At 39.1% G+C, this 25,018-nt stretch overlaps 1 pseudogene; it reads left to right on the top strand.

Annotated features, from left to right (window-relative positions):
* Positions 1-1,565: 1,565 nt before the first annotated feature.
* On the top strand, positions 1,566-23,572 carry LOC105854939 (cysteine and histidine-rich domain-containing protein 1-like; annotated as a pseudogene).
* The last annotated feature ends 1,446 nt before the right edge of the window (positions 23,573-25,018 follow it).

Genomic DNA, 25,018 nt, shown 5'->3' with positions numbered 1-25,018 from the left:
GTGGTGTGACAGATACTCAGTTGGTAGTTAAGTGACTTTCTCCAAGCCTCAACTTCTTCCTTTGTAAAATAGGAGTAATTACATCCTGCTTAGCTCACAGACTCACTGTGAATATTAAATTCAATGATATTGTTGAAAGATGCTAATGTTGGATTCAAAAGTATCAAATTAAGAAATGGGTCACCATTAGAGGTGGGCGGCAGTGGGTCACAGGACAAAAAAGCATGCATTAAGATGGAATTGTTGATATAAATAAATACATAAATGCATAATATATGTCAGTTACTAAAGTTTTGCTTGAAATTACTCCTGAAAAATGGTATAGATTATTATATTCAAGGACATAAAATAAAGATAAAAATAAGACAAGTTTCTATATTAAACAAAGTTTCTCTAACTTATTTGTAAAGAACCCTAGAGACATGAAAGTCAGTTTCTTTCCTTGATCTCTCCTTTACAAAAAGGCAACTGCTTAAAAAGAATGTGGTAGATTTTTAAGCCCGGGCATGCACAGATGCCCATGAGACATGAAATGAGAAAAAAGCAAGCTGCTGAACCATATTCATATATAGACTCCATTATTTATATGTTGGTCAAGCAGACAAAAAGGTCTAGAAACCACACTAAACTACTAACAGTGGTTCCCTCTAGAGGGAAGAGTGGGGCTGGGGAAAGCTGAGAAGGATATTTTCTTTATACTTTTATATTATTGAAAAATTTTGCAATCACACTCTTTATTAGTTCAAAAATTTACTATAATATATAGCATTACAGACATTATGATGGACATGTCCCCAGTTTTCTTACCATGGGGAAAGGATGGGTGTTATGGTTAGTTGAGCCTCGAAGACTAAGTAAGAGTTGGGCAGGACTGGCCTTTGCTTCAGAGAGTGAGTATATGCAAAGGCTTGGGGCCTGGGCAAGGGGAGTCTAGAACATGTACAATAGGTTAGCAAAGCCAAGCTTAGGATAAAACTGGGAGAAGAGTAAGTGATGGTAGAAGGCAGATGGGTGGTGTAAAATGCTAAGGAATTTGAACTTTAAGGCACTAAGCAGCCATTGATGGATTGTGGGCATGAGGGTAACATGGTGCAATTTGTGTATTAGACAGATGCCACTGGAAACAGTGTGAAAGATGGAGAGAGTGGAAGAGGAGAGGCGATTAGTAAGCATTTACCATGACTAAGGAAAAAATATTGAAGGTCTGAACTCATAGAAATAGAAAGTAGAAAGGTGGTTACTAGAGGCTGAGGATCAGGGGGAGATGGGGGAAGATGTTGCTCAAAGGATACAAAATTTCTGTTAGATAGAAGGAATAAGTTCAAGAGATCTATTGTGGAGACAAGACTAGATGAGGAAGAGGAGACCAGATCGGACAAGGAAGAGGGGATGAGACCAGACAAAGAAGAGGAGACCAGACCAGATGAGACCAGACAAGGAAGAGGAAACCAGACCAGAAGAGGAGACGAGACCAGACAAGGAAGAGGAGATGAAACTGGACAAAAAAGAGGAGACCAGACCAGAAGAGGACACCAGACCAGACAAGGAAGAAGAGACAAGACCAGATGAGACCAGACAAGGAAGAGGAGATGAGACTGGACGAGGAAGAGGATGCCAGATCAGAGGAGGAGACCAGAGCAGACAAGGAAGAGCAGACGAGGAAGTGGAAAAGAGACCAGATGAGAAAGGGGAGACGAGACCAAATGAGGAAGAGGAGATGAGACCGGACCAGGAAGAGGAGACCAGATCAGAAGAGGACACCAGACTGGATGAGACCGGACGAGGAAGGGGAGACAAGACCAGACAAGGAAGAGGAGACCAGACCAGAAGAGGACATGAGACTGGACAAGGAAGAAGAGATGAAACTGGACAAAAAAGAGGAGACCAGATCAGACAAAGAAGAGGAGACCAAACCAGAAGAGGACACCAGACCAGACAAGGAAGAGGAGACAAGACCAGATGAGACCAGACAAGGAAGAGGAGAAGAGACTGGACCAGGAAGAGGAGACCAGACCAGAAGAGGACACCAGACTGGATGAGACCAGACAAAGAAGGAGAGACCAGACCAGACTAGAAGAGGAAACTGGACCAAGTGAGGAAGAAGACACCAGACCAGATGAGACCAGAAGAGGAAGAGGAGATCAGACCAGATGAGACCAGACAAGAAAGAGGATACCAGACCAGACAAGGAAGAGATGAGACCGACCGGACAAGGAAGAGGAGATCAAACTGGATGAGGAAGAGAGTGCTAAATTCTTAATATGCAATACCTCATTCAGACCTCATGAACCATCCTATAAGATAGGTTTTGTTCTTTTCCTTGTTTACAGATGAGGAAACTAAAACTTAGAGAAGTTATATAATATGCCCAAGGCATAACTCATGAAATTGAGAATCAAAACCAGGTCTGACTCCAGAGTCTCTGCTCTTAGCCATTATGCAAGTCAGATACTTTCTTTCTGCCTATATGGTTGTTCCCACATATTCCTCCAAAGGTGTCCTCAGGCTGGCCCTGAGGCTGAGCCACAGCTGCTGTCTTGGTAATTTCCAACCCTAAAGTTTATTTCTACTGCGTATGAGGGGGCAGGGGGCATAGTCCTGGGCTGGCAGGAAAAAATTGAGCTTCTTGTGCTGTTCTGTCTCTGGACACAAGAGGGTGACATCTTAGCAGGCACCTCACTTGTCCCATCAGTAACATGGGAAGAATAATCCTACTCCTGGTGCCTGCCAAAATTACTCTTTTCTGAGATCATATATGGAAGCAATCTGCATAAAGGATTAGCATTTATTAGACTATGTATAGATCTAGCCCCCAACCAAAGTTCCAAACTTAATTCCCAAAAGTTCCCAGCAAACTTGGAAAACCTCCAAAGGATCCTCACCTCCTTGCCTTTGTTCATGCCTTTCCACATATCCAAAAGGCCTCCTCCTCTTCACCTACCATAATCCTACCTATCCAAAAGGCCTAGTTCATAGGCTTCCTCCTAGAAGGTGTTTGTGGACAGCTGTCCTTAAAGCAATCCATTTCTCCTACCTAATCTTTGGCTGTGGGCACTTAAGATAGGCATCACTCCTAGCCTTACCATATAATTACTGATGTATAAGAAATCTCCTCTATGGAGGACATGTATTGGTTTTGCTTGCCTGATATCTTCTCCTCCTTTTAGTAATAGCAACTTGATTTTCCTCTGGTGAACAACTTTCCCTTACTTTTAATCCATGTGATTTGGATGAGATCAACCTAACTTCCAAATCCAGAGGTAGGCATGTGACACAGGCCTATTCAGAGTTAATATAATGGGTTCAGTAAAGGGCAGGTGACTCAATTAAAAGCATTGAGAATTACTCCTAGGACTTTTGCTAGGACCATTGGCATAAAAAGCTCTGGTTTTGTTACAATTGGATGTAAACATGGAGCTGTGAGGGGCTTTCACATGGAAAAAAAATTTCTGAGGATTAAGCCATCCAAGAGCAGGTTATAGAAACAGACCTAATCTGGAGGATAACATTGTTGGAAACCCTTGGATCTTAGATTCAGCTCTTACTGAAACTATTAATAGAAGTAACTTGCCTAGGACAAATAAATTCTGTCCCCTGCCCACATTATTTTTTTCCTCTTAAGCTAATTTGTGTTGGGTTTCTATAATGTAGAATTGAAAGATAGGAACACATCCTCAATTTGTTTATGAACTTCAAGGGGCCAAAGGCCAGCTCTTTTTAACTTTACATCTCTTAGCATGGTACCTGGTAAGACAGAGGGTCTTCAAGGTGTGATGATTGATTCATTCAATCTCACTTTCCCTGAGCACCTACAATGAGCTGAGCTAAGCACTGGAACCACAAGGAATAATTAGACATAGTCCTTGCCCTCGAGGAGTTCTGAATTTAGTACAAGAAGGAGGTATGAAAATGAACACTTTATAATATAACTTGGGCTATAATAGAAATCTGAGCAAATTTTTGTGGGATCCTAGAGGGTTGGAGGTTTGGGGAGGTGGGATGTGGCAAGGCTTCTCAGAGGAGGTGACATCTTAGTTGAGTTGTTAAAGAACAAATAAAAGTTCCTAGGCTGAGAAGTGGACATGAGGAAAAGGTGTCCCAGGGATGAGGTATTCCAAGTGGAGAGAACAAGATTATATATTAATAATTATAAAAATGATAATAATAAAAACAAAAATAAACAAATAATCAAACAAAAAGAAGGGAGAGAGTTGATATTTGGGTTGGTTCACTGCTTCCTAACACTGTTCAACCCAAGCCTTTCTACCTCTAAGCATCGTAAGGATGGGTGGGTGGGTTTTGTTAGGGGAGATGTTTGAGGTGACTGAGGTAGGATTACAGTGATGTTCTACAGGGAGTCGAGTCCTTGGGCTGCAGAGAGAACCAAGAGTTTCTTAGCAGATCAGGATCCGAAGATCTCGATGTCTGGGGCTGCACCGAGTTCTTGCTTTGATGTCTTCTGTGCTGAAACCCTGGTCATCACGCCAGTCAGCCCCATCCCAGGAACTGGTTCACCATCCACCCAGCCACTCAAACCTAAGCTAGAAGTCATCTGAAACTCACTTTTTTCCTCCTCAAATCCTACACGTCAGCAAGTTCTAGTTGTCCTACCTTAAAATACATCTAAAATGTGGGCTCTTGTCTTGTCTGTTTGCGCTGCTATAACAAAAAACCACAGACTGAGTGGCTTATAAACAACAAACATTTATTTCTCACAGTTCTGAAAGCTGGAAATCAAAAATCAAGGTGCCAGCAGATTTGGTGTCTGGTGAGGGTCTACTTTCTGGTGCATAGACGGCACCTTCTCGCTGCTTCCTCACATGGTGGAAGGGCCAAACATGTTCCCTCAGGTTCCCTTATAAGGGCACTAATCCTGTTCATGAAGCTCTGCCCTTATGATCTGATCAACTCCTAAATATCCCACCTCTTAATACTATCACATTAAGGATCAGATTTCAACATATGAAATTGGGGGGAGCACACATTCATACTGTAGCCTCTGTTCACCTCAATAATCACCACCCTCCCAAGGGTTCATCTGCTCTCTTTCCTGAATGACCATAGTAACTCCCTAACTGGGCTTTCTGCTTCCACTCCTGCTTGCCTATATTCTCACTCCCAGGCCATCTTTTAAAAACATAAATCAGATCATATCTTTCTCTTGCTTGTTTTATCTTCATCAACATCTTCCTAGTGCCCTTAGCTTAAAATCCCAATCCTTTAACATGGCACACAAGGCCCTATAAACTGGATCTTTTCTCCTTCTCTAAATTCATACCATATCTCCTAAGTCCTTAACACCTCAGGGCCTGCGTTCCCTCTGCTGGGGTCACCTTCTCCCTTAGATATTTAACACTGGCTCTTTACAGAGGCCTCGGGTATGCATGCCTTCACAGATGCCTCTCAAATACTCACATAACCTTTTCAATGTTTTATGTAGCAATGATTGCCACTTATTATTATTTTATTTGTAGGTTGGTTGTTCTTTTGTTTATCTCTCCCTCTGAAGGGCTGAGCCCCATCTGTCTAAATCCTCATAGCCTAGCACAATGCCTAACATATTAGTGTTCATTAAGTATCTCTTAAATAAAATATAGAATGCATCATAAAAAAACAGATCTATTGTACAACATGGTGATTATATATGTGTATATATATAGTTAATATTCTTGCAAACTGAAAATTAGAGAGTAGATTTTAAGTTTTCTCACCACGCACACAAAAAATATGTGGGTAGTGCATATGGTAATTAGCTCAATGTAGCCATTCAGCAATGTATACATATTTCAAAACAACATGTTGTACACAATGAATATGTAAAATTTTTATTTGTCAATTTAAAAAAAAAGAAACAAAAAGTCTTGAGCAGAAAAAAAAAAGAAGGAGAAGAATTGAAGGCCTAAATGAAAACCATGGAAAGGATAGATTTTAGAATATATCAATTAGACTATTGTTATTTGACACTAAAGTTTAGGAGGCAGATCTGTTTAGGAGACATGGCTTTAGAAATCATCAGAGTAATTAGCTTCAGTCGGAGTTTCCTAATTCCATCTAATTCCAATTACTCTTATTTCCTAATTCCAATTACTCTTATTCACCATCACAATATAAGAAAAACCCGTATTACTATTTACTCAATAATTTTATATTGATTCACATTAAGCTTCATTGTAAAGCAGCAAAATCACAGGTTTGATGAATCATGTTTTCTAGTATACCTTAATATAAACAAATTAAAATTAAAATAGCATCCTTTTTGTATAGCATCTAAGTCTTTCCAAAGACCCTCAGTGGAAAACATACCATGCTTTAGTAAACACAGGACCATTTGCTTCCAGTTGTAAAACTCTATGACTCTATGCTATTTAGTCAAAACCTTCCTTTTAAATGAACTCCAAAGATGTTATAAGTGATTCTCCTAAGGCCCAGCTTAGACCAAATGTGGTCTACAGCTCAGTAACATAAGCATCACTAGTAACTTGTTAGAAAAACAAATTCTCAGGCTCTATAGAATAGGAACTCCAGGAGATATGGGGCAGTGATCTGTGTTTTAGAAAGCCTTCCATGTGAATCTCAAGCCCCACCCTAAAGTATGAGAATCACTGATTTAGAGCATCACAAGAAAAAGAATCTGACACTGAGGCACTTTGGGAAACCCAAGTGTGATCATTTCTAAGCCAATGCTCTTATGTCTAACAGCATTCCGATAACTTCTTCTATGACCAAGATTCATAGTGTGGATTTCAAAATCCATATTCAGTTCATTGACAATCATTAAATGAATCAATCGAGAACTAAAGACACGTGGTTGGATTCTAGATCTCTATTGCACTATTTATCAAACTCCAATCATGTTCATTTCATACTTACTACCTTCATGATTTTCTCCACCTGTGTATTTCATACACTATTACTTGCCTAAAGTTTTTCTTTAAATAGATTTGTTTTTCTTTACTTTAACAAAGTTATTTTTAAATAAAGACTTATATTACTACTTTCACCAGAAAGTCAGAATCAATTGCCTTAAATAAAAATTAACAAAAATAAATACAATGTTATTATTAATGAATTCTACTTTTATATATCAAAAGTTCTGCTCCTGAAGACTATATTCACTTTGTCACCAAGAGTTATTAGCAAAGATGACAGAGATATTCAAGTTTCACACCTAATGATGTGATCTGAATAGGAAAAACATTGAAACGGAACATGATGTTCTCATCATAGGATTCAATATGAGTTAATTGAACTCCCTAAAATCATCTCCCATTCCAGCAGTGGTTCATACTCCCAGAAGATATTTGTTTAACCTATACCTGTAGGCTAGAAAAACCTTGAGAATGCACAGGTTTAGACCAGGCAGGAAAGGTCCAAATACAAAGCCCTCATGTTTAAGAGGCTAACATAAAAGGAAAAGCCAACAATTGAGACTGGAATACCACACCTGGTCTGAACTGAGAAGAAGAACCTAAAGTGGCAGGACAAAAGCTCAACCCACTTGCCCTTGAACCCAAGAGAGAAGACATCTAGGAAAAGAAAGCACCAGCTATGAATTAAGAACCAAGTACAAGAATTTGCCTTCCAGTTGAGTCCAAATCCCAACACTCTAAAAGTATCATCAATGGAACAGTAATTTTAAGAAATTCCTGAGAGAAATCAGACAACAGCAAATGCATGAAAAAACAAAACCATACCCCGTGTGCACACTGAAGAAGGTCTGGTAGGTTTAGCAAGGGATAACAGATTTATCTAGGTTGAACAGGGATTATTTCCAGGTAGAGACATAATAGATGCTTTCCCTATTGCTTATCTACATTGTCTTAGTTCCATAATAAATAAGCAGCATTTTGTAATATTGAACAATAATTTTTAATTAAAGGAGTGTGTTCATTATCTATTGCTGAATATATGTAATCCCCTAAAACATGGTATGTTAAAACAATACTTCTTCATTATCTCATAATTTCTGTGGGACAGTAATCTGGATGTGCTTACCTGGGTCTTCTCCCTCATGATCTCTCACAAGACCGTAATCAAAGTTTTCGCCCAAGGGCTGTGGTCTCATCTGTGGTCTCAACTAGGGAAGTTGCCTTCCATGATTGCTTGGAGGTCACTGGCAGCATTCAGTTCTTTATAGGCTGTTGGACTGAAGGTCTCAATTCTTTCCTGGTTTTTGTCTGGAGGAAGCCCTCAGTTCCTTGCTTAGGGGCCCCTCCAATACAGCATCATGCTTTATTAAAGTGTTCAAGTCAAGAAAGCAATAGAGAGAGTCTGCTAGCAAGAAAAGAAGTACCAATATTTCACGTAAATATTAAACATCTAATTGTGAAAGTGGCACTCCTCAATGTTGCCATGAATAGCAGGAGGTAGGAATCACTGGCATCCATCATAGAAGATGCCTACTACAAGGAGCCCTACCTGCCCAGATAATTGCATTGTGATCTAGATAGACTCTAAACTATATCCAAGCTCTTCAGTTTACAGATGAGGAAACTGATTCAGGGTGATTCTTTTACTTGACCAAGGCCAAGTCTAGAGTAAGAGCCAAAGTCTCCTCAGTTCCATTTTAATGTTCTTTAACCCACACTTAAGCTGCATCTAAAGCTCCAAAAAGGTCCTATATCCCAGCTGCTCCAGCTATGGACAACCCTCTCTCTGAAGGTTCACCAATAACATGAAGTCTCTATGTCACTGACATGGTATTTAATCAAATAGTAACTAAATGACTTTCTAATAGTCTAGAGTGGCTGCCTAATATCTCCTCACCACCACCCCCCAAAAAATATCTTCCAAGCAAGAACAATGTTTTATGAATCTTTATTTCCCTTTGAATTCTAAGAGCTTCCCACCCACTGGAGGAACTTTGTGAATAGTTTGCTGGCTGGCAAAAGTGAAAAACTGCAAGGAAGCATAAGTGTTAGAGGAAGAAAAATGGTGTAGTTTGCTAGAGATGGTCATATAACATCTTCACATTCTCAAATCAAAATTTTCTTAAATAATTTTTTATGGAATAATATGGGGTCAATGAATTAATAGGAGCAAGGGTCAGCATTGCCCACCGAGTGAAGTTCAACATGTGGAAATATAAAGACTTAAGCTAATTCCCACCTTTCAGTCTCTGGCCCTGGACTGGTCAGTATTTCTACTCCTTAGGTTCTTCATTTGCATAAGGAGAGCCTTAGCTTACTATTTAAGAGTGTAAAAGATACATAAATGACAGAGAAACACTTGGAATGTGCAGATGAAAATCTGTAGTAAACATTTAATGTTTGAGAAAAGAATAATCACAATTTTTTAAATTCCCATTCTAGTGCCCTAATTCACTCCCTTTTCCTCCATACAAAAGAAAATAAATCCCTAAATAAACTGGAATATAAGACAAGTACTTGCAACCTTCTCAGTGAAAACAATAGCTGCACATTTTATCCAAGGCATTGTGAATTCCTCCACATTATAAACTTGTCTCCAAAAGTAAACAAGAAGCTAGGTCGTAGGAAGACAAACTGTTTCAATTTTGAGACACTCTGAAATAAAAGAAAATATAATTACAGCTACCTCAAAACTCAAAAATGAAGGAAATATTCTAACTGGTATATTTAGTAATTGGTAGAAAAGTTGTCCTGAGCACTAGTACAGCAAACAATACTAAAATAACTATTTGTTACTGTCAAGACAAATGATTTTAACATGCAGGTAGGTTGACTGAGGGGATGGCAGTGTACTAGTATATAAGCAATTAATTCTAGTGATGCTATTGATAGAAAAGTCCAGAAGCACATCAGTGATATATCTGAAGTCTTTACGGTATCTCTACTTTTATTTTTTTGAAAAAAAGCTCTGTTTCACATTTGTCTACACAATCTTATCAAAGGGAGACTGGGCTTTTATTCAAAGATGTGAGCTAGTTCTTATATGCTTAGCAAAATTTGAACAGATCAGGTTCTTACTTCCTACATTAGTACATTCATGATAAGCAAATCCATGATTAGCTATTGGCAGCACAGAGATCAGACATGCCCTTCCTCACCTTGGATTAGCATCATGCTTTGAACATCTTTAACAGTTTGAATTCTTTATTTCTGGAAGGGCTTGAGGCAAAATAATATGAAAATACTATCAATGCTAGGCCTTTCTCCTCCCCTGGAAGGTTTGTCTCTTTTTATTCCAATAAAATATAGGAGATTCTCGTTTCCCTCACCAGCATCCTTGTAGGTGCCTAACGCAGGGCAGAATGTTGGGAAAAGAATGTAAACTATTTCGGAATGTGTTCACATGAAGAAAAAAATTTGTATCAGTGTTTGATACTCCTGTCTCAATAAACATGGATATCCAAGTGCTGTGGTTTAAACATGTCCCCCAAAGTTCACACGTTGGAAATGTGACCCCCAGTGCAGTAGTGTTGAAATGTGAGACCTTTAAGAAGTGACCAGGTCACAAAGGCTCTTCCCTCATGAATGGATTAGTGCCATTATTGCAGAAGTGGATTTGTTATAAAGTATGAGTTTAACACCCTCTCTCTCTCTTTCTCTTCTCCCTTGCAAGTGATATTTTCTACCACCATATGACACAGCAAGAAGGCCCTCACCAGATGCTGGTACCTCGATATCGGACTTCTCAGCCTCTAGAACTATAAGGAAATAAATTTCCCCTCTCTATAAATTACCCAGTCTCAGGTATTCTGTTATAGCAGCACAAAACAAGCTAAGCCACCAGCCAAAATTAGGTTACAAAAATGTTGCTCTCAAATTGATGCCCTAGGGAGAAATAGCTCAAGCTAACAGATGCTCAGTCACTTTAGCAATCTTTCAGAATACTGGAATTTAATAGCAGTTTGTTATCATCACCAATAACAACAAAGGTGATGGGACTCTAGGTCAATTTTAAAACAAAATTATTCCCACTGCATTATCCACAATATGACAATTGCAAAGACCTTATCAAGACTAAATAAGAAATATTTTCTAACAAATTTAGCTATCATGCTAAATTAGATTAATATGGGCCTTGAATTTTAGGAAAGTTGAATTAGGCAGCAGGTAATGAAAAGTAATTATTCTAATTAAGCAGAAAAAAAAATTAAGGTACACACAATGGTCTGCTTCTTCACCCCTGAAATGCCCTGATGAGTAGCACTAAACTTCTGTGATTTCTATGCTACCTTTGGAAAGAGCAAGAACTCTGCTTAATTCCCTATATAACATCAAATAATAGTTTCTCCTCTGTTAGTCTCTTGAATTCTGAAACCCCAAAAAGATAAGTGAAGATAAAATTCTTAAAAGAAATGGACTTTTGGTCAGGCACAGTGGCTCACGCCTGTAATCCTAGCACTCTGGGAGGCTGAGGTGGGCAGATTGCTCGAGGTCAGGAGTTCGAAAGCAGCCTGAGCAAGAGCGAGACCCCGTCTCTACTATAAATAGAAAGAAATTAATTGGCCAACTAATATATATATAGAAAAAATTAGCCGGGCATGGTGGCTCATGCCTGTATTCCCAGCCACTCGGGAGGCTGAGGCAGCAGGATTACTTGAGCCCAGGAGTTTGAGGTTGCTGTGAGCTAGGCTGACTCCACAGCACTCACCCTAGCCTGGGCAATTAAATGAGACTCTGTCTCAAAAAAAAAAAAAAAAAAAAGAAAAGAAAAGAAAAGAAAAGGACTTTTAAGAAGAAAGACTTTATAAAGGCAAATCAATTTTAGATGAATCAAATATGAGGGCTTGGGAGTGAGTTTCGAACTCAAAATACAAACTCCTCAAAGAGAGGCATTGGGTTGTGTGCTGATTGATGATTCTGGCAGTCTTCGGGTCAGAGATTCAAGGTTGTGGTTAGGGCTGGATGGCGTACCTGTACCCTAGCTCCTCTAAAGTGAGGTCCATGAAGGGTCATGTTGATGAGCTTTTCTCTGTCTCCCATTTCATTCCCATCTGTGAAAGAACTGAAATCCCTCCTTGGAAACTCAACAGAATCAGCATGCTAGATAGAACACATGCCTTTGTGTAGATTTCTAATGTAAATAAAGAAGAGTGGCCATCAAATAGAAATAATATATATTTTATTCAGGTATCTGGCCTTTTTATGTGGCTAATACATGTTAAACAGTCCTAGAAACATTTTCTTTTTTTTTTTTTTTTTGAGAAGATAACTAAAATTTCCTAGGTCTTATATGTATCAGATACTATGCTAAGTGTTTTCACATTTGACATGTTATCTGATTTGGTCCTTGTATCCCTGTAGGGTAGGTGTTTCATTCTAATGTTACAGGTGAAAAACCCAAGCCTCAGAGAAGGGCACAAAATAGAAGACTGACAATAATTTAAGTTAGAATATGAATAAGGCATGAGGGCAGCTATTCTGAATATAAATAAAATAAAGATTTGTCATTTTTCACAAGATCATGACTAATAGAAAATATCCTTTCTAAGCAGCAGGCTGTTCGGTTCAGGATAAAGACTGTCACAGTTTTCAACATTCACTGATGACAGTTCTTGTTGCTCAGTTTCTTAGATTTCTCTATACTTCATAGGGGTTAAAAGCTCCATGCCTGGGTTAGCCTGCCTGGTTTTGAATTCTAGGGGGGAATCCTAGCAATAGAATTACTGGCTGGACTCCCTTAGGCAAATTACTCAACTTTGGAGTTTGTAATAGGCCATTTGAAGGAGGATAAGATGGTATCCACATGGTTCAGTTTAAATACAGCCTGACATCATTCTGCAAAATAAATGAGCCACATGCATACAACTGCTTGTGAAAAGACCCCCAGGAATAAGATAGACCCCTGTCACACTTTCCCTCAGGCAGCATGCAGTACTCTCTTAGCAGGCAATCTGTAGTCTTTGGGGCATTGGCTTGGCTTCCAGCATTGGCTGACCCTTTATTTGAAGTCTTCCGAAACTGACCTTATGCATTCTTCTAGCTCCCCACCAGGGGCAGAGTAGAGGCAACCCTACTCCAGGGCAACTCCTTCCTTGTCTAGTCTCTTTCAGCTACTTTTATGGTGTAAATTCTGTTTTCTACATCCTTCAATCCTCCTCTTTTGAATTTCAAAACCCTGTTTTGGAAATCAAGAGAACTCAACACTAACTCTTCTTTTAATTCCTTTTATGACATTCCTACTTCTCCCTGGAGCAATATGGATGTCTCTGATAGACTGGGGAGAAATAAATTAAGAGCTCAGCAAGTAATATCTCAAGATAAAATCACAGTTCATAAGCATATAGAATAGGATTAAATATAAGTATCTGAAACTAGAGTTACTTCTAACATCATTTATATGGGCAAGAACAACAAAAGTGCCAAATTCACTCGATTATATACATTTTGCTTGTAGCCACTCTCTTCCGGTTTCTTTTTTTAAAATCTCTCCCATTATTTTGCACACTCGCTCACTGCAAAGGTGCTCTGAAATGAAGGCTTTGGCATTTGCTCTGTGGTAGTAGAAACCCTAGCAATTGAAAAAGAGTATCACATCCTTCCCTATACTCTGATCACAACTCACACACTAGCCAATGTTTTCTCAGCTGTATCAAATAATAGTAGAAAATCTTCTTTTCAAATCCATGCAAGCAAGATCTAAATTCCAATGGAAGAAATTGCTTCAAATAATGAAAATAAAAGCATTCACATATATAATGGAGCATTGAAAGTAAGTCATGATGCATAAAATAGTATTCACTGCTGTTGGGAATTACTCTACTGCTTACAAAGCATCTTCCCATGCATTATTTGTTTAAATGCAGTAGCTCAATATCTCATTCAAAAGAAGTATTCCAGTGAAAGAGAATGTTAGTGGTTTGTACTTGTCGAAGAAAGGCTGGCTTTCTTTCTTATACTGAATGTGCACAAGGGTAAGCTCACCTGGCCTTTCATCTTGTAGGTGAAACACATGCCCCGTTTGGGAAAGTTGACTGTGGGAAGTTTATGGAATGAGGTAGCTAGTCCTTCACATGAAATCGTGTCTTTCACATCCCTTTTATCTAGCCTAAATATTCCCATTATTTCTATGATGCCATTCAGTCAACTGGGCACATTAATTTTTAAAACAATTTTTCCTTTTGAAGCGTCACCAGTGGGGCTACCAAAATCAGTCTCCCCTGCTACTGACCTAGCCAGTGGCACATTGGACATCACGCCTTCCCCTTCCCACTTGCCAGCAATGGCAGGACTGTCCACACGTACCTGCAAAGGCCAGGTCATTGAGAAATAATTTGAGGGGGCTAGCAGTGCCCCCTTCAGTGGGCTTCCATAAAGCAAGACTTGTGAAAACGTTGTTGGAGTCTTAAAAGTCGAAATTATTTAAGCAAATAATACTAAAGTAGCAAAAAGCTTATGAATATTTGTGCCACCAAAATATAGCATCAACATGGCATTAAACCTCACGTCAAGCTAATGATTCATGAAATAATGGTTGTATCACAGCCATCTTGTGGCTGATACATTAATACTATGACTGACTTATTAGAGTAGAAAAACTCCTCCATTGTTTTCTCTTTGTCATTTCTGTGCCAACCCCAGGATCAAAGAAGAAAATAACACCACCAATGAGATGCGGGAGTACAGTACTTCTACAGGGATCATCTTACTGAACCCTGGAAGTGCCAGTAGCTCTAAGTAGATGAGTAAAGTTTAACAGGTAGCACAATTCTTGGTGATAGGAATGGTGACTGATGACAATGATAAAAGTGATAAGGACATAAAGCAGAATGATAACACAGGCAAACACAGCAGTTCTGCTCCTCTTCACCAAGCCATGTCCACCACTTCTTTAGAACTCAGCTCAAATGATATCTTTACTTTCAACCAGCTTACACTAACTTTCAGTTGTTCACTACTCCAGCATTCATATATTCTATTTATGTTCCACAATTTGCACTAGCTTTTTCACTTTATAATTTTTCTGAAATTACTTCAGGTCTGTATATACCGGTCTTCGACCTCTTAGAACAGAAACTGTGACTAATATTTTCAGTGTTACCCATTAAACCTGGCTCAGAGTTCTATACATCATAGGTGCTGCTTAGTAATTAAATTCAAGTTTATAAATATGTACATATTGAGCACCTATTTGATATGAATAACAACAGACTGTGGAAAATGCAAAGATAAATAAGACATAGTGCCTTACCTTGAACTCATGAAACTTAACATTTAGTAGACAAGAGAGACTTGTGAACAATTAATGAGAGTACAAGGTAGAATGCCATCATTGCTGATATAATTAGCTAATCTATGCACTAATGCAAAAAAAAAAAGAAAAAGACATTTGCTATAAGTGATTACAGAAGAGTAATTCATTTACACTTAAAAGACCAGGTAAAACTTTGAAGTGAACAAAGTGAAGTGTTTCAGAAGGATAAAAATGAGAGGAGGGCACATCGGGCTGAACCTGAGCAAGTACATGGAAAGCCAAGAGTGCAAATGACCTTCAGAAAATATTGAGAAATGGAATATGATAGGAGGAAAATGTGATAAAAGGCAGGAAGTTTAGTTGAAGTCATCATGGAAGATGCTAGAAGTCTGGAAGTCATACTAAATAGTTGGACTGTATTCTGTAGACCATCTATTCCCCAAACTATTTTCCAACAAATTCCAATCTCAAAAGATTATCTGTTACAAAGTAGTTGTGTGGAAATTTTTAAGAAATGTGCATACTATGCTCTTTTCTTGAAAATGTTGTATGCACGCTAAAATCTCTGAGATGTTTGGTGGTAAATTAACATTTTTAGTATTTTTAACTCTCAATTTCTCAAGCTCTATAATTCTTTCAATTATTCCTTCTTTTCATGACATCTTTAATACCTTGTAGATTTAAGCTTCAGGAAAGTACGGCTTATGAAATGCAGTTCTAGACAAAGAGGATCAATAATTTACCTGGATGAGAGTGGGAGGATCTGATTCATGTTTAATGAATGCTTATAGAGTGCCCATTTAAAAAAAATAAAAAGAAATTTCAAGCAGTATAGCATCACTAGTGAGATCCTTTAAACCGACCCACCAACTAATCAGTCCCACAGTGGAAGATAAGGTAAGTTAGGATGACTTACTTATTTTTTTTTATTGTGATAAAAGTATAGATAACTGCCAGTCATCATGGCTCATGCGTATAATCCCAGCACTTTGGGAGGCTGAGGCGGGAAGATCATTTGAGGCTAGGAGTTCAAGACCAGCCTGGGCAACATGGCAATACCTTATCTCTACAAAAAATAAAAAAATTATCTAGGCATGGCAGTGCATGCCTGTAATCCCAGCTACTCAGGAGGCTGAGGTGGGAAGATCACTTGAGCCTAGGGGTTTAAGGCTGCAGTGAGCTGTGATCGTGCCACTGCACTCCAGCCTGGGTGCCAGAGCAAGACCTTGTCTCTCAAAATGTGTATGTGTGTGTGGGTGTATACACATAAACATAAAATTTATCATTTTAACGTTTTTAAGAGTATAGTTCAGTGGCATTAAATAGATTCACACTGTTGCGCAACCATCACAAATATCTATCTCTAGAACTTTTCTATCATCCCAATCTGAAACTGTGTACCTATTATGCAATAACTCTCCATGCTCCCCTCCCCTCAGGCCCTAGCAACCACCATTCTACTTTCTGTCTCTATGAATTTGACTACTCTACGTACCTCATACAAGTGCACTCATACAGTATTTGTACTTTTGTGTCTGGCTTATTTCACTTACCAAAATGCCTTCAGGACAACTCGTTTTTAAAAGAAGCCGGGTAAAGTCCATGAAAGAACATAGAGAACCACACAGTACAATAGGGTCTAGTTAGAACTACTAACAAAAGTCAAGCCATACAAATCTCAATATAAAGCACTGAAGGGAGCCGGGCGCGGTGGCTCACGCCTGTAATCCTAGCACTCTGGGAGGCTGAGGCGGGCGGATTGCTCGAGGTCAGGAGTTCGAAACCAGCCTGACCAAGAGCGAGACCCCGTCTCTACTATAAATAGGAAGAAATTAATTGGCCAATTAATATATATATAAAATTAGCCGGGCATGGTGGCGCATGCCTGTAGTCCCAGCTACTCAGGAGGCTGAGGCAGCAGGATTGCTTGAGCCCAGGAGTTTGAGGTTGCTGTGAGCTAGGCTGACGCCACGGCACTCACTCTAGCCTGGGCAACAAGCGAGACTCTGTCTCAAAAAAAAAAAAAAAAAAAAAAGCACTGAAGGATATATAAAGGCATTAAGACTTTCCCCAAGAGGGTAATCCTTTCATATAAAGGGCAGAAGTGGAAAAAGCTTAAGACACACCTCCCTGTTATGTAATTCCTTGAGAGCTTGTATCACAGCCTGTCACTTCTGGAAACTAATCCACATCACGTGAGGTCTTCAAAAGGCTTTGCTTATGTTTAAACATCCAGAGTGTGTCAAACATCATAGAAGCGATTCTATGAATGCTACTGCACAAGATCTACTGTAAACAACAGCATAGACTGAGGATCATGCTTTCATTTGCCCCAAAGGGCTACTTTTCAAATCATAAACAGCAAGACATAGTCTGATTAACATTCAAAAATCAAACACAAAACATGACTCTTTTGTTGCCTTGGGAAACTCTCACAGGGAAAGAAAACAGAAAAAAGAAGTGTGCTTATTGTAAGTCAGGAAAGCTGAGAAAAGAGGAATGTATTAAGGTACATCTTTTTTTATCTTCTGGAATCATATTTTCAAACCCATATCACTTTGCACCTAGCCTAATTGCAAGATTGGTCCTAACTGATCTCCCACCTTGATCCTAACACTCGAAGTCCCACCCTTACTCTCCTCTACTAAACCAGCCTTGCAGGGTTACCAAATAATCCTCCCATCTAAAGCATCACCATGGTAATTTCTCTTCTCCAAAATCTCCAATCCCCTAATGGGTTGCTATTGTCTAACAGTTAACTTCAACATTCACAGTCCTCCATCATTCATCCTCTTAAGAGGGGCAGATCGAACAGCTGGAAATCAGCCTGTGCCTTCTCTACTTATGGAAACCCACTCCCTGAGTGTGTATCGTAAACTGCTCTTTGTTGACACTTACATTTGTAGTCTTTTGAGAAGATAGCTCAGTTAAGGAAAAGGCTGCAGAGTGTGCATGCTGAGGTTCATATTCCATTTCCTTTTTTTCAATCTTTCCATTTTATTTTATTTTATTTTATTTTTTTGAGACAGAGTCTCACTCTGTTGCCCAGTCTAGAGTGAGTGCCATGGCATCAGCCTAGCTCACAGCAACCTCAAACTCCTGGGCTCAAGCAATCCTACTGCCTCAGCCTTCCAAGTTGCTGGGACTACAGGCATGCGCCACCATGCCCGGCTAATTTTTTCTATATATATTAGTTGGCCAATTAATTTCTTTCTATTTATAGTAGAGATGGGGTCTCACTCTTGCTCTGGCTGGTTTCGAACTCCTGACCTCAAGCAATCCGCCTGCCTCAGCCTCCCAGAGTGCTAGGATTACAGGCATGAGCCACCGCGCCTGGCCTCATTTTATTTTTTTAATTTGAGAATATTATGGGAGTACAAACATTTTGATTACATGTTATGACGTTGCCTCACCCAAGCCAGGATTAGAGACATGCCCTTCCCCAATACGATGCTCACCACATCCATTAGTTGTGAGTTTACCCATCCCCACCCCTTAACCCCCAGTGAGTATTACTACCACATGAGTATCTTAATGTTGATCAGTTAGTGCCACTTTGATGGCGAGTATGTGTGGTGCTTATTCTTCCATTCTTGTGATATCTCACTTCGGAGGATAAGGTCAAGCTCTATCCAGGAAAACATAAGAGATGCTACATCACCATAGTTTTTTGTAATTGAGTAGTATTCCATTGCATACATATACCATATTTTATTAATCCACTCATGGATTGACGGAAACAACTTGGGTTGTTTCCAGATCTTTGCAATAGCGAATTGTACTGCCATAAACATATTCTATTTCCTACCTGCGTGACCAGGAAAAATTGTTTAATTCTTTGTGTCTCGGTTTCCAGAGCAGAAGAAATAAGAAAATAACAGTGTCTGTGTCACTGGATCCACACGGGACTACATGAGTTAATATGGATGAAACGCTTGGGGCAATGCTGGATTCTGCTGGCAGTGTCTAACCTTGTGCCATCTAGCACAGAGTGACACGCACACTATATGGACCACTCAATGATGTCTTCTGGATGAAAGAATCAATGGAAATTAATAATGTAGCCAAATGGAAGATTCTTATGTTAAGCACAGGAAAATCTGCTAAAGTTGAACACTTCCGAACTATTTAGGAATGTCTATCACTGTTAATTATCAATTTTAAAAATAAAATTCTAATCTCATTTTTTCACTTCTAATAATAAAATTATGCCAAGCAAAAGAACAAGAAAGAAACAGATTGATGGGGAAAAAAGGTCAGCCTCTATAAATGTCTCCTTTGTTCATTTGCATTCCTACGCAAACCCCACCCTGCCTCTTTGCTAACCCTTCCATCACAGAATCATGAACACCACTCTTCCAACGATCAGTTGTTTTGCTTCCTCACCATAGATGAAGACTTATTTTTCTCTGGGACACAAAATCTCTCTCAAACTTTTCTAGTGGAAGTGGGCAGACCCCAATGCATTAAATAAAAATAGATTAGAATACATGCTGGTGCTCAAATCTAGGCATTTCTGGTTTTTGTCATCGTTGTTTTATTTTATTTTAAGTTCCTTTTATGAATTTACATCAGCCTCTTCTACCATAGATGCTCTTGTCCACAGACCTCCAGAATTCTCACCTTTTTGGATTTTATAATGGATATCTCCAACTCATTCCTTGCATTTTACTCTTGGGCCTTCAATTAATACATTTGCAACTACTGTTTGAACTGGGAAATAGAGAAAAGTGATCTGCGATAAATAAAACAGGTTCGCCAAGTGAACTTGCATCTCTGCAGCGCTCCAGTCTCTGATTGCCCTCCAGATACTGCGAAGAATCCCTGCATAGAGTCCCAAGAGACCTTAGCATCCTTCTCTTTTAACTCAAGTTGGTTCCAACTAAGTTTCTATTCTAACAGAACCACTCTCTGCAGGTGTTTTTTATTTGCCTAAAGAAAAAGTCAGTGCCCTCATGATAATGTGTCCTTCATCTATGGTATAAAGGCAGTCTCTTACTGTTTTTGCCTCTTTTTTTACTTTAACAAAATGAGAGACTGCATTTAATTACCTCCTAGAGCTATTAAAAAGAACAACTAATCAATCAGCATGATGTGTCCTGAAGAAGAAAAGTAGTGAACACTCCCACATGGTGTGGCGCTGGATTTTCTCACTGCACTAATGAGTACACTAACCAGACACTCTCAATAACTCTTTGACTTGGGAGGGAAGTTCCCCTCGTACTGGATTCAAATTTGTCTCTCCTCTAACTCTGTGGCAAGTATCCTAGAGGGTTCATTGATTAGCTGAGTAACTAAAGCTAAAGACGGGTGATTGAACCTAGAGTGGGATGTCGAGTATTAGAGACTCAAGTAATTATATATCCATAGGCTCAGCTAACTTGGAAATCATGGTGCCAACTAGAGTTAAGTCCTTTCACCAATCACTTTTTACTCTCTTATATCTTTCATGCATCTGTTTTCTTTCTAAAGTTGAACCATAAGCCTTAATTCCCTAATATCTATGCATCTATTTATAAATACTTTACAGATGGCCTAATTCTTGAATCCTTTCACTTCCTCTTAAATAGTAAGCTTTTGTAATGTTTCCACCTTGATTGTCTGCAAATAAAACTGAGGTATATGACAGACACCTAATCCTGTCTGCCCAGTCTCTCCCCAAATTTGGTTCAACGATAATCCAATCCCTTATAAAAATCCTAAGAGTCACACAGAAGAATGAGACTCCATTTGGTTTTATAGCCAACCAATCAAAATTAAAGCCTCTATGTTCCCTTTCTCTGATTTATCTCCCAAGAAGGATTTAGCAATCTTGGTGAAACAGCCACTAACTTAGATTTCATCTGATTTAAGAGTCTCCATATAGCTCTCAAGTGGCAAAGATATATGATCTTTGGAGATTCATTCTAAATGAAAAAAATACAGTGTGAAAGAATTTGAGGCCACTTTTGGAAGCTGGCAGCTGCCTCAGTGGTCAAAAAGGTGCTTAGGACAGGGTAAACACACTCTCTTTTGGTGCCAGATGTTTGAGCCTTACCTATAAGACCGGGGGGAAATGGCCTTGCCATTGCCAGACCCTGCGGCTTTGGTCAGTGCTTCACTCCCCAGGCCAATTCCAGTGATGCTTGCACAGCACCGAGGTGTTCCAGTCTTTCATGATGCATTAAAGGGTTGGTCTTGCTCTAAGAGAACAACTGATTTTTCTGATTTCTTAAGCATTGTAGGCTGTACAAAAAGTAAACAGAATAGTGAGAAGTCACCAAGCCAGTCAAACCTGAAGTCAAGACTACTGAGAAGAAAGAACTATCTGAATCGAAACACAAAAAATAGAGGCAATAAAAAGGCTAAGCCCAGATGAACCAATGACAAATTTGGAATTAAAAATATCTGTCTCCCTAAAACAAGCACTTGATAAACTTAAACTGTCATCAAGTAATGAAAATGATAAGAAAGAAAAGAGATGAAATTAAGATTGAGATTTCATGTAAAAATGGTGGGTGTTCAAAAATTGGAACCCAAAGATATTAGGGTCTACAGAGTCTAGAGAAAGTCTGTGTATACCATTCTGGAGTGCCTACTGTCCACAAGGGCATGAAATACTGGAACTGTTGTAGAAGAAAAATTTCCAATTTTAATACATTCTTAGCTCAAGAGAACTGTACGGCAAGGAAACACATGTGGATTTAAAAGGATACTGGTCAGAGAAATCCAAATTAAAACCACAGTGAGATGCCACCTTATTTCAATTAGAATGGCCATTGTTAAAAAGTCAAAAAATAATAGATGTTGGTGCAAATGTGGTGAAAAGGGAAAACTTATACACTGTTGGTGGGAACGGAGATTAGTACAACTTCTATGGATCGGTATGGAGATTTCTCAAAGAACTAAAAGTAGATCTACCATTCGATCCTGCAATCCCACTACTGGCTATCTACCCAAAGGAAAGAAATCATTGTATCAGAAAGATACCCGGCCGGGCGCTGTGGCTCACGCCTGTAATCCTAGCTCTTGGGAGGCTGAGGCGGGCGGATTGCTCAAGGTCAGGAGTTCAAAACCAGCCTGAGCAAGAGCGAGACCCCGTCTCTACTATAAATAGAAAGAAATTAATTGGCCAACTGATATATATATAAAAAAATTAGCCGGGCATGATGGTGCATGCCTGTAGTCCCAGCTACCCGGGAGGCTGAGGCAGAAGGATCACTGGAGCCCAGGAGTTTGAGGTTGCTGTGAGCTAGGCTGACGCCACGGCACTCACTCTAGCCTGGGCAACAAAGCGAGACTCTGTCTCAAAAAAAAAAAAAAAAAAAAAGAAAGATACCTGCATTCATAGGTTTATTGCAGCACAATTCACAATTGCAAAGATATGGAATTAACTACCCATCAACTAATGAGTGGATAAAGAAAATGTGGTATAGACATATACCATGGAGTACTACTCTGCTATAAGAAAGAATGAAATAATGTCTTTTGCAACAACATGGGTGGAACTGGAGGCCATTATCCAAAGTGAATTAAATCAGGAACAAAAAAGTAAACGCCACATGTTTTCACTTATAAGTGGGAACTAAACTATGGTTATGTAAAGACACACGGAATGGTATAATGGACATTGGAAACTGAAAGAAAGGAGGAATAAAAAAAAAGTATCTATGGAACACAATGTACAGTATTCAGATGATGAGTAAAAAAGCCCAGACTTCACCACTATACATGTGGTAGATTTCAACTTGTACTCCTAACTCTATTACAATTTTTAAAAAGCAAGGGAAAGATGCTGGAAGCAAGTTGTTCCATGCAGAAATGCCTGGCATCAGACTGGGGGGAAGTCACCATTTCAGGACATTCTAAAAATTCACTTCCAGAACTTAGTTGATTAGAAGTAAATGTGGCCAGGTGTGGTGGCTCACGCCTGTAATCCTAGCACTCTAGAAGGCCGAGGCAGGCAGATTGCTCAAGGTCAGGAGTTCGAAACTAGACTAAGCAAGAGCAAAACCCCGTCTCTACTACAAATAGAAAGAAATTAATTGGCCAACTAATATATATAGAAAAAAATTAGCCAAGCATGGTGGCACTTGCCTGTAGTCCCAGCTACTCGGAAGGCTGAGGCAGAAGGATTGCTTGAGCCCAGGAGTTTAAGGTTCCTGTGAGCTAGGCTGATGCCATGGCACTCACTGTAGCCTGGGGCAACAAAGCGAGACTCTGTCTCAAAAAAAAAAAAAAGAAGAAGTAAATGTTACATTGTTAAATGTGCATGTTGTGTTTGAAGGAAAGAATGAATTTCATCAAAATGCAAAATTGTGTTGTGCGATTGATGTAAAGTTATGTAACTATGATTGCAACAAAGGTTGAGATCACTGCGAGAAAGCTGAACCAGGCAATGGACCACCCTTGAACTGCCTGCCACCAAAAGAACAGAAAGCAGGAAAAACAAAAGGAAGATAAAACAGATTAAGCAGGAAGGGGAAAAAGAAAAAAGCTCTTACCTATTTCAGAATTCTTAACAATGTGTGGTGGCATGGCGGCTCAGTGCTGTAAGCCTTTGTTTTGTTGTGTTGTTGTTGAATCTGGCATTGCAGGGTCACCGTTAGGCTCTTAAAAGCCAAAGGCAGTTTATCTTTCTGTGCCTCCCATCTTCCCTTCAAGTTACATAGGATTGGTTATTCGTTTCTCCTCACTGACACAATCGTAGTTGTGGCCTGTACTTAAAAAAGCTAAAAATAGCTCATAAACAGAATTGTAGCATTTCTTAGCATAATGTTAAGCAGGAAAAAAAAGAACATTTGTTTTTGTCACATCTCTCTATATTATCCCCTAATTAGTAAAGCAAGATGAAATGTCAAATTGTTAATCAGTTTTTTCATGGATTTGTGTTCTTATAATATTTGAAAATCTTTAGGAAGAGATGAAGCTGCGCGTTGTTTTTTTCCACATTAGATGGTTCCTTTTTCTAGGAGGATTAATTGTATGGTGGTTAAAGGGGAATGTATGCATTGGTTAGCAAATTACAATTTGTTGACAACTAATTGAATTTTAAAATTACATTAATACTTATATTACTTTGCCAAGCAGTATGATTTAAGAGTACAGTAAACATGATTAAGAGTACAGAGGTATCAATTCGGTTAAAATTCCCCATTTTAAAAGACTAAACAATAATATTAAAAAATCTCTTTCAAGATTGTTTAAGTGGCTGGGCGCGGTGGCTCACGCCTATAATCCTAGCACTCTGGGAAGCGGAGCCGGGCAGATTGCTCAAGGTCAGGAGTTTGAAACTAGCCTGAGCAAGAGCAAGACCCTGTCTCTACTATAAATAGAAAGAAATTAATTGGCCAACTAATATATAGAGAAAAAATTAGCTGGGCATGGTGGCTCATGCCTGTAGTCCCAGCTACTCGGGAGGCTGAGGCAGCAGGATTGCTTGAGTCCAGGAGTTTGAGGTTGCTGTGAGCTAGGCTGACTCCACGGCACTCGCTCTAGCCTGAGCAACAAAGTGAGACTCTATCTCAAAAAAAAAAAAAAAAAAAGATTGTTTAAGTGTCTTCATTTGGTGTTATAACTAAATTGTGCCTGTTTACAGCCTAAACCCTCTTAAAATTTTAAATTAGTTACTTATAAAAAGCAATTATCTATATCTGGCCTCCCAGATGGAAAACTATATTTATAAAATTATAGAGTTAGAGGTCTGTGAAAATACATTAGGGCATAAGATAACTAAATATATGAACTTTGCTTTATGACAACTATCTGTGCCATGTTAAATAAAATAGCTTAATTCTCAAAAAAATTTTGATAGTGCTTGTGGTGAAATTCATGCTGCTGCTAACTGATGGAGGATGTGTCCCGCCAGTACCCACCCTCGTCCCTTTTCCTGTGGCTGTCTGCCTCCTAAAAACTTGCC

This window comes from Microcebus murinus, chromosome 15 (genome assembly GCF_040939455.1).
Source record: "Microcebus murinus isolate Inina chromosome 15, M.murinus_Inina_mat1.0, whole genome shotgun sequence".
Classification (NCBI taxonomy): Eukaryota; Metazoa; Chordata; class Mammalia; order Primates; family Cheirogaleidae; genus Microcebus; species Microcebus murinus.
The sequence above is the reverse complement of the archived record's forward strand: the minus strand, read 5'-3'. Positions and strand labels throughout refer to the sequence as shown.